The sequence below is a fragment of the Chaetodon trifascialis genome, chromosome 2 (assembly GCF_039877785.1).
Source record: "Chaetodon trifascialis isolate fChaTrf1 chromosome 2, fChaTrf1.hap1, whole genome shotgun sequence".
Classification (NCBI taxonomy): Eukaryota; Metazoa; Chordata; class Actinopteri; order Chaetodontiformes; family Chaetodontidae; genus Chaetodon; species Chaetodon trifascialis.
The window spans coordinates 31,190,389-31,201,879 of record NC_092057.1 but is presented as its reverse complement, the minus strand read 5'-3'; the positions used below and the strand labels follow the sequence as shown (position 1 = coordinate 31,201,879).

At 40.9% G+C, this 11,491-nt stretch overlaps 1 protein-coding gene across 2 annotated transcripts in view; it reads left to right on the top strand.

Moving 5' to 3' along the window:
- The first annotated feature begins 280 nt into the window (after nucleotides 1–280).
- The window catches only part of LOC139340599 (glycine receptor subunit beta-like), a 170,803-nt gene continuing 159,592 nt past the window's right edge, over nucleotides 281–11,491 (top strand). The window contains exon 1 of one of the 2 annotated variants that reach the window (XM_070976513.1): nucleotides 281–425. The gene's annotated coding sequence lies outside the window, so the exon portion shown is untranslated. The remainder of the gene's footprint in view (nucleotides 426–11,491) is intronic. The other variant, XM_070976517.1, reaches the window with a different exon arrangement.

The window sequence follows — 11,491 nt, the reverse complement described above, 5'->3', positions numbered from 1 at the left end:
TATATATTGTTTTTAATGTTTATTTCATATTTTCTACATTGCTTAACTAAGCTCTGATGAGAAGAAAAAAAAAAGAAAAGCAGTGTTGCAGCAATGGACAAAATGAGAAAAATAAAAATATGAACCTGAAAATGAACATAATATGGCCTCTTTAAGAAGCTCTGGGTCAACAACACTACTGTGTTACTCCCCCCTAGGCAGGCAGAGATGAACTTGGAATAGGATGCAAGAGCAGTGCAGATAAAGGACATACACAGTGCAGCACAGCAGAGAGGGAGGGGAGAGAGAGAGAGAGAGAGAGAGAGAGAGAGAGAGAGAGAGAGGGAGAGAGGGGCATACAGTCAGACACTAGTCAGAACAGCATCTCTGTGACTTATCACTGAATCCCTGTAATGCAGTAGAACTGAAGAACTGATGCACCAGAGGTAAGAATCAAAGGAATATGCAATGTCTCTTTCTGTCTTGTCCAGTTTTCTGCAATTGCAGGAGTGGGGCAATGTGTGTGTGTGTGTGTGTGTGTGTGTGTGTGTGTGTGTGTGTGTGTGTGTGTGTGTGTGTGTGTGTGTGTGTGTGTGTGTGTAAGAGAGAGCAAAAGAGAGCAAAACAGGGGAAGTAATAGACCTTGATACCTCAGACTGGAGGACAATATTATATGGCTGGGATTTTGGTGCTGTTCTCTCCTTGTGTGCATGTTTTTGAGAGACCTTATTTTGTGCCTTTGTTCGTGGAATATATATTTGTTGAGTTGCTACAGTTTTCTTGCTATCAGATAGAGAACAATGCCTGACTGTGCCTGTTTGATCATAATAGCTTCAGTGAACTGTGCCATTGCATCTTGACAGTGTACTCTAACGCCGCAGTCCTTCAGCCCACCCCACCCCCTTCCCCCAACCTAACCTACACTCTATACTTCACTCTTTCTCTATAACCATCCTATCAGTTTCGCTCACCGTGATACAGTAAACAGGGCCATGGTTTACATCAAAATATATGTATGGTGTAGGATTGTAAATTCAACAACTAACACTAACCCCAATCACAATACTGTTAGTTAGACATTTTGTTCATAGGTCCAGGGGATTTAATTGCAGCTGAGCCTTATGCCTATACCAGCTACTAATAAGCCACAACATACAACATACACTGAATGCTTTGGTTTGCCAGCAACAAGAAAGGATGCAGCCCTGAACAGTTAAAGCAGTTGATTCAAAAATCTTAGAATTAAAAATCAGAATAACACCCTGGTTCTCACATGAGTTGTGAGCCTTGCTTATGGAAAGGAGCTACCTAGTCATCTGCCAGGTGATCCTTTACAGTGGCTATCATTCAGATAATTTAGAAAGAAATGTACTTCACCTGTGGACAACTGTTATTGTATGATTTCTCAGCAGAATGAGATTTGTTCACGCTGGGCATCTATTTACAAAAGTACTCAGGATTTTATCAATAATGTTGTCTCTTCTTTGAAAAGCTGTCAAGCCAGTATTTATGTTGTTGACACTACTGAATGTTTTATTGCTGATTTTGTGGCCATGGAGAACCTGCAATGTTCTTTAAATGCTCTCCGGGAAGCTCTTATTAATTTGAAGTTGGTTGTAAAAGTAAAACAAGTAAGTAAAACAAAATTGTAGACTGTTGTAGACTTCGACTATTGTAATCTCCATATCTTTACTTTCAAGGGATCCCATATTGAAAGGGTTACAGAATGCAAGTATCCTATTGTTGAATGACAAATATACATCTAAATACAAGAGTCTTGTTGGCAAATTACTCTGATGGACAGCCCAAAAGCTGAGTAGATGAGCAAGACTGGAGTGGGGCTGGAAACCAGTAACATGGAGACTGTCAGGGGAGCCAGTGGAGCTAGGGAAACAGGAAGTTGATGAAACATCACCATCATATGCAGGAGGTTGCCTCAGCAAAACAGGATCAGTGGATCATTGCAGCACAGGAACAGTAGACTGCTGCAACTCAACCAGTGTCGACTGTAAGGCCTCTATGGCACTGGGCAGTGATGACAACGAGGAGCTGCTGTTGATGCTGTGCCATTGGTGTGTGTGATAGCTGATAATAATTCAGCTCATTTAACTGACCCCCTTCATGCAAGGGTTGAGCAAAACCTGCCTTCCACAAATCAGGGATACTTTCTGTTACCACGGTCAGATTAAAAATAAAGGTAATCATTCAACTAAAAATGGAGCTGCTAATAATAACAGCCTTGGCTCTAAGTGATCAGTGCCCATTGACTTTTTTGAATCAATAATAAAACCAAGAGCATTTAACACTTAGAGATTATTAAAATGCTTCAATGACAAGATCTGAGTGCCAAGTTTGTCTGCACACAAGGTGCATTATGATTAGAGCTTGAGGGAGGAGAAGAAAATATTACATTTATAATGCTGTGGTCTACTGGTTAAGATAATATCTGGCAGTTTGATTTTTCTGTATTTTTTGGATCTGGTGGGGGAAATTAGCTGTGTGAGATTGAATTCAAGATAAGAAAAGATAGGACTTTATTGATCACACACCGGGAAAGTTTAGTCGTTTTAGTTGCCAGCAAGTTACAAAAAGCAAGCACAGTGGCAGAAAGAGGTCAAAATAAATATATAGAAGGATGCAAGATACAGAATAGAAAGAAAACCAACTATCTATATGTACATTTTGGATTATAAAAAAAACAAAAAAAAAAAACAGAAAATGCCAAAGAATCCTACTGCCATAAAAAAATTTTGTTGCTAGTAGTTGTATGAGAAAACTACTGACATGACGTATTGTATTGCACTTGAGAAATACTTTTGCACTTGAGAAAATACTATTGCACCTGAGAAAATACGTCATAGCTGGGTATCAAATCAAATAAATTATCTATCACACCTGCAGGCAATATTTTGCAATTAAACGCTCAAAGTTCAGTTCACACAGATTAACATGAACTAGTTCATGTTTTTTTTTTTCAGTTTTTTTCTAAATGAGCTGCACAAGTTAGCCGACTTGTTGGGAAACAAAGGTTGCCGGTTGTTTACAAAATGCTGTGAGTTTGACTTGGGTGGATAAACTTAGTTAGTAACTTAGTAACTAAGTTTTTCTGGGATTTGGGGTGTTATTTTGGTTATTATTGGTTATTATTTATTATTATTTTGGTGTCTAGTGTGGCCACACGCATACAAAGTGTGAATAAGACCTTCCATGCTTTTTTGAGTGAGATACGGACTTCATAAAGCACCCTGCCTGCATTCCAAACGAGCCGATCAAATTCAGTGCCTACTTGCACGTAAGAAGCAGGCACATTTGCATATTCCCAGCCACCAGTCACCACCCCCCTCCCCATCTCTCCTCCCATCCACCCTCCAGATACAGCGCTACCTTGTCACAGACCCACCATTTTGTTCTTGAAAGCACCGTGTTAGGAATCATCATGTCGAGGCACCACAGGCAGTGTTCTGTTGTTGGTTATAAAGACGAGCACAAAATCGCTCCATCGGCTACCAGCCGCAGAAGAAAGAAGAGTGACGTGGATTGAAATCTTTGAAATTTGAAAATTTTGAAGGTAACGTCCCTGTAACAGTTGTGCAAAACCTGTTGGTGTGTGCTAACCACTTCAAGACTGTTTCCCAACCTCAGTCAATACAAGGCAGGATTAGCCAGGAGCCTTTTTCTAAAGGAGGGGTGACTTCCAATTTTACATGGACTACCCGCAGACGAGGGACATGTAAGTATACAAATAGTTAACTGTGTGTTTCTTTTGTAGATTAGCATGAATTCTTGCATGTTGTAGCGTGTGTTTTGCCATTGAGAATGATGTAAGGCTAACTGCTAGCTTCGAGACTACAACTTCAGCCATCGAAGTTTAGCTAGCTGCTACCGTAGCTTTTGGTATGTCACACCACGTCTCTGATCTTGCAAATGATGTAATGCATGTTCAAGGGAGATGCCAGCATTTACAGATATTTTGCTAAGTAACCAAATATTGTTTTGCCATATGGCACAAGCTAACATTAACCACTAGCTTCTAGTTAGTAATTAGCATGGTCTCCATATGCAAACCCAGCAACCCAGTTGGTCAAGTGACACATACACAGATGCTCCGCTGGGTCTAAGCTTCGAGAATTTGTGAAATTAATGCATTTGGAACAGCGGCGGGTCTAGAATTTTTTTCTTGGGGGGGCAAGCTAGGGGCACAGACTGTGGAAGGGTGGCACACTAAAATGACATTTTTTTTAAATGCCCCACAGTCTTATATCACAATAAATGGTAGTCTGAGGTATTAATAATAGAACTATTTTATTTACCCAAATAATGCACAGAACAGTGTAGCATCCGACATTTAGAAATCTTATCTGACTGAGAAAAACGTTTTTTTTGTTTGTTTGAGTGGGTTAATTTGTGTTCCGGAAGAGTATACTGGTGTATAACCTAGTAGTTTCAGCAAGATAAGCTTGTGTTTCATAGGCATCTAAGCTTACCCCTTTGTTACCTTACAGAGACAGAAACAGTCAGTTTAGTTTAGTTATGAACAGCTTTATTACAACTCTAACAACATGTTAGAAAACCATGCAGAGCACATATACACTTAAAGAACTCACTCTCCCTATACACACATTTTTAGACCATGCATAATGCACGACTTTCATTTATAATGCACAATGTAGAAGTCAGTGATACTGAATTCAGTAACAATCTTGTGAATTAAAGCTGGGTTTCGTCTAGGAGTAATGCACTAGACTTGATCATCATTGATAAACTATTTGTATAAGCGTTCTGAAATCTGAGAGCAAAAAAGATCAAATACCCAGTTGGTGGGATGGTGTGTGGTATGAAGCATGGTATGAAGCATGGGGGGGCCTCCTCACTGTCACTGCAGCTTTGACTATGAGACTCCTGATGGTTCACATGTCCGTGATCCAACTGATCACTAGGGGAAGTGTCTGATCACACAAAGAAATATTTAATTATTGCATCAAGAAGTTATTTAAACACACAGTTTTTATTCAGTTGCCTAGGGTTATCCATTATGACCTAAATATTCAGCATACCTGCAGAATGCTCAATTGCAGATGGTGGCCCTCAACCTTGTCATTGTGCAAAGTTTCTGGGAAAAGTTGTATCAGTTACTCAAAATGTCATACAAGTGTAACATCAACTGAACTTTTAATACTTACTCAAATATGATCAAAAGACATCCTGCTGCCTTTCTTGACATTGTGGACATATCCTGTTCAGTTCATTTAAACTTCTTATGCTATAGGCTACTAGTCTATTCCTTCCTATTTGATTGATTAACAGATAGTTAGATTCAACTGTCCTTTAGCTCATAAAAACAACCACACTTCCACTCATCAACAATAAAGAGTATTAAAATAGACGTAAAGTATTAAACAGAATTGAATCAATAATTCTTGATTAAATTAAAACTGCCCATTCCACAGTCCAGCCCAACTGTGGCAGAAGTGGTGTATGTGTTTGAGGGTGACTGATTCAAGATGCAGTGACTGATACCTTGATCACCGTTATCTGCAGCCTTTATTTTCTTTATCATAAAAAAGATCTCAATGTTTTGAGTCCTTTTCATCCTGTTTCTCTCCCCATCGCTGTCTGCCCCTGAAGGCACTTTGTAACTTTTGTTTGAAAGGCAACAGACACACACATACACAGTATGTGCACACATACAGTATGTCTTTATAGTCCATTAGTCTAGCTTGGGGTTGCTGTGACATTTGTTGTTTTTTTTCCACCTTTACGGGCACAGGCTAATGTTTCCCATTGATTTCAATTCATTATGCTAAGCTAGCGCACTGTGCCAACTCTAGATACGATCAACTTAATTTAAACATTTGGAAATCATTTAACACTACACATTGTGAGCAACTGTTTACTTACCCTTGTTTTCTCCTTATGAAGCGAAATAGTGCAAGCTGAGTGCAAGTCTGCGTGAGTTGAAGTGCAAACAGAGCAAAGAGTCGTGGCATCCTGCATAATTTTGAATGTCGGCTCGGACAAACTGATTGGCAGCTCTGGTGGGGGTGGCCAGGCAGGGTGGCCAGTCATATTCCAGGGGTAGCCGCTGCCACCCCCAGCCACCCCAGTGGTCACGCCTCTGATTTGGAAATATTTTCTAAACTGGAATATGTTAGCATAGCCCAGTGCAAAACAAGTGTATGGTTGAGACTGCTATATCGCAGCACAATTTACACTGCAAGCCAAACCATTCTGTGCAATGAGTTTCTTTTCTTGGAGTTTATTTATGAGTGATCCTTTTTCATGCTGTATGTAGCTGCTGGCATAGCTATACATGTAAGATAAAGTTGATGTCAGCTCTCTCTTTTTATATAGGCCAGTGCATCATTACAGTTACCTGGTGTCAAGATTCAATGGGGGGGGGGGGGGGGGGGATTCACATTTATCTAATTTGGATTCAGTGAATCCTTCACTTGTGCTGTATTTCCATGTATAAATATTCATGACTGCAGTCAATATATTTTTATTGTATATCTGTAAAATGTTTCATGTGAATAAATGTGTAATATACAGTATTTGCTTCCGAAAAACTTGGCTATATGTTCATGAAAAAATCTGATCTGAATTTGTGGCACTGGCTGACTAGATTTAGTTTATTATGGTGTAGGTTATTATAGATAAACTCACTGCTCTGTCCCCCGTAGCTGTGAAGGACCGTAGTCAGCCCTGTAAGTGTTGTATGTGCTCTGCAGCGAGAACACATTTCGGCAAACATTATTATTATTATGCATGGAGGCCTTTCATCCAGCTGCTGCAGCCATCTTGTAACCCATTATGCATAACATAAGGTGTGTATCTGCAGTGGCATGTTATCTGCAATCATACACTGCGACCATAAGTGCATGTAATGTGTAATGTGATCTGTGGCACTTCCTGGCAGCATATGTTCTCAGACTCTGACTGCATTGTTGCACAATTTCCACATGTGCATTGATACAGACAGATAAAAAAATCATGCATTTATAAAGCTAAAGAAATTAGAAACCTTGCATACCAGTATTTTCAACCAATAATAGCACCCACGTTTTACATTTGAATGTGCATGCTCTACTTTTTCTCAGCCTGAGGTGAATGGCCAATAGTGCTGCTCAGTAGTGTCCTCTGCGTGTGGCTTGTGTGGTTTGCGTGACGTGGTGAAATCAGTAGATGCACTACAACGGGCACTAGTTTCGTGTTTTCATTACATGCCCATATAACTTCTTGAGGTATGAATTATGTTTCGTTTGGATGGCTTGGTAGAGGCTTTTACCTGAGTGTCTCCTCATCATTCTGGTATGCTACAAGTTAGGATTGGAGCTTCCTAGTATGAGCATTGACTATCTGAACTGCGGGCATCTCACACTGCCCCCTGTACAGGCAGCACTCATATTTAAGAGAAAAAAATAGAAAGACATTTTTTGACTAACCATTCAGAAGCGTCCTGCTGAATTTTCTGAGTCTGAGGTTCTGTAGGAGCCTTCCCTCCTTCAGGATCTGATTCAGGTTTGAACATGTGCGGTTGAACTACTGAAGCACTCCGTCTGTTCATTGCCGCCATATTGGCTACTTTCACATGGGTAGTGCTACGTGAGTCTATGCTCTCCCCATTACCATGGTAATACATTATGGGTGGGGCAGCAACAGCTCATTTGCACTTACATACATACATACAGCTTCAAGAACATGTTTTATGGAAATCATAGACCTATATAACTTCTTGAAAAAGATTCATAATATGGCAGCTTTAATGGTTTCTTGTGATCAAGGCTTCGAGATATTGTCTGTCTGTTCAGATTTGTTAATAAAACACAAATATTCATCGCTGCATCTGAATCACCAGTTGCTCTAGGCATGCTGGCATGACGAATTTTTTCCCTCAGGGTGGCAGAGGCATGACTTGCCCTACACTGCCTATGATCGGCTAGTTCTAGGTAAGCTAATCATAGTCTGAGTAGGGTGGGCCATGCCTTCACCATCCGGCATGCCAGGTGCCATAAAACAGAGGGCAGGAGCATTGTTAACTCTCACAGGAGTTAAGGACATTCACATTCAGGAGTTGCAAACAGATACATTCAGTTTACCGTTCACCAAATAACAGGAGCACATTCCTGCACAACAGTGGTAAGCTGAATCCCTATATGTGATGTGAAATGCCACACACAGGCCTTTTCTATCCACACATACTGTACATGCACACACTACTGCATATAAATAGGGTGCAACCACTCTGTAGCTGCCTGTGGGTTGTGGGTTCAGGCCACTTCGCACTTGCACTGCTTTTATTGTTACCTGCCTACTCTCAGTGATCACACCACTGACATTAAGGCTCACCATAACTCAAGAAATAGCCCCAAAACCACTGCTAGGCTGAGGAGACAAAATGTTGCTGACTCCCCATCTGAGAAGCCAAGGACCAGACATTATACTACTAAACCCACACCTGATAAGCCAGACGCCATTGTGAGTGGTGGCTCTGTGACCAAGCATTTCAGACTGAAAATCTTACAAGGTGTGTCAGAGCTGTTGCCAGTACCCTCTCTATACATTCAAGTGACAGAAAGATTATTATTCACTTTGAAGAAAAACTGACTCTGAGGTCCTAAAAATCATTCCAACCTTGGGAGACGGAATCGAATCTTTCAGCAGACTCCTTACCCCGAATACATGGCTCACAACTACATGCCTCACCCATGGGATAAAGTCACAATGTGACAATTTCAATATGTATCTGTGAAGACTGTTTTAAGCCTGAAGAGATACATCCAAACATGACTGGTTGGAGGCTGCTCAGTGTCAACCTGCATTTATGCTTGTGAAATGCTGCACCAACACAATAACAGCATAAATAAGGATAGCACACAGGCAGACAGCCTGTATCTTTCAACCTTTACCCAATCCTCTGCTTTTCATCACCAAAGGCAATCAGAGGATGTCTCTGTCCTAGGCAGGGATCCAACTCCCCTCCTCCTCCTCTTCATCACATTCTCCAAGGACCCAACAACCTTCCCCAGCTCCACAACAATCACCAATTAAGGTTTTAGTTAAAGGAAGGCATCAAATGAAGGTATGCTGTGTACATACATCTACTGATGCCTCTGGACACATCCTCAGTCATGTGCCTGGTATCATCGGATGTTTCGGGTCTTTCAACATCATACGCCCTCCTGCAGGTGACCCAGCCGGAGATGATCAGACCCCAGCTTGTGTCCAGGTGGCTGTCTAGCTACCATGACTCCATGGCTCTCCTCTCTTGAGCCACAGCCATCTTGAGGCCCTCTCTGGTGGTACTACAGATGGCTCTCCTCCTCCTCTCGTCCACAATGCCCAAACTGCTTAAGGCTCTGGTCTGCCTCGACACACAGCAAGGAGATGATGTGGAACTGGTCTAGTTGGGTGGAGTTTTCCTCCTTTGGGACCCACACCCCTTCAGCTACTCCCCATTGATCTGGAATCCTCCCTCTTCTCCAGCAGACTTGCAGGACTTTCCACAGATGCAGCTGGAGCTTGTGACAGTTCTCATACTAGTATACTATGAATATGAATATGTGAATTCATATGTACGTTGCTTTGGATAAGCGTCTGCCAAATGATTAATTGTAATTGTAACCTAGACAGTAATCACTCACCAACTATCGGCCAATATCCAAACTGGATACTGGAAAAGATCAATTCAGGGCAACTCAAATGTTGCTTTGGAACATACCACAGCACTGAAACTGGGTGTGGGGGTGGACAAGTTTCTGCCTAAGAGTGTAACTGGGCTTGAATTGCACAGGGATGTCGTGTAGAAAGTTTTTCAGATCCTGCAATGTAAATGATGTCAATATTGTTCTGTTTATGGTTTTTTTTTCTACTAATTTCTGTTCATGGTTAATGAAGTGTATGGCTCTGACAACCCCAAGCTTATTGATGTTGGTGTGTGTGGGTTTTCTGTATACTTCAATGATGAGTCTTCTGTCATCTTCAATGTGCATTGCGCAATCCAAAGGTCAGACTTTTTCCTTAACATCCTCCACATGAAGTTAATAATAATAATAATAATAATAATAATAATAATAATAATAATAATAATAATAATAATAATAATAGTTGTTTTTCAGGACACTCAAAGATGCTCCACAAAAATAAATAAAAATAAAAGTTGATGTTGGTGTACTGCATTGATGTGATCTGTGAAAGCCTGACTTTGTAAAATGCCACGGTTTCATGGAGTACAGTTTCATACTTCCCTCCTTGTTAGCAAAATCCTGAGAGTTTTTGATGTGATGTGGAGTGCTACCAACCAAAGGCACTAGGATGTTGGCTAGATGTTTGGCAATACTGCAGGTAACTGAGTTGATGCTGCTGCTGATGGGTCTGAGCAGGTCTCCTTCCTTCTGTATCTTGGGTAGTCCATACATGCAAGGGGTGGCTTCCCTAGGGTAAAGGCAGTTGATTATCTTTCAGATTTCGCCTCAGTGTCGCCTCAGTAGACTGGTCACCTTGGCATAGTCAGAGTAAGAATAATTATTCTTATTCTTATTATTATTATTAGTGATACAATGCTGAACACTGAACACTCTTGTTATTCTGTGTGTTTCTTCTCTTCTTCAACTTATTAGTGATACAGTGCTGAGCACTGAACACTCTTGTTCTTCTGCATGTTTCTTCTTCTTCTTCTTCTTCTTCTTCAATTTATTATTAGTGATACAGTGGTAAGCACTGATCACTCTTGTTCTTCTGCGTGTTTCTTCTTCTTATTATTATTAGTGATACAGTGCTTTGCACTTAACACTCTTGGGCCGTTTCTCAATACCAAGTACGCCAAGTTCAGACTTACGAACTTCGCAGTTCGGACCTAGCAAGTTCGACTTGGGAGTACAGTCTCTCCAGAACGGGAGGACGCAGGACCGTCATTCTGCAATTGGGTGAGCAGCGTACTTGATGACGTTAGCAGGACGACACATCTCCGAAAACTTTGGAGCAAATTTTAAACTATGCGCTATCGTTATGAATCAACCACAGATTTGACGTTTTAACATCCACTTTCTCACATAAAATAATCTTAAAACCACAATCCGTACTACTAAAACAGCAGTATTTCGAAACTTGTAACTTTCAGTTGTAAGTCCTCTCCTCCGCCATTGTTGATACGAAATGCATTCTGGGATATGTGGTTGCCCCAAGTCGGCACAAGTCACCATCCGATGCATCCTCGATAAAATGGGAGGGGCAAGAACACATCCGGGTACTTGACTGTGCTTGTCGAGATGCAGACTTTTGAATTGGAATAGTACTTTGACTCAGAGTGATGACGTTTCTCAAGTACACAAGAACACAAGGACAGAGAAAAACGCATAATGAGAAATGGCCTTGTTCTTCTGCGTGTTTTTTTTTTCTTCTTCTTCTTCTTCTTCTTCTTCTTCTTCTTCTTCAACTTATTAGTGATACAGTGCTGAGCACTGAACACTCTTGTTCTTCTGCGTGTATCTTCTTCTTATTATTATTATTACTATTA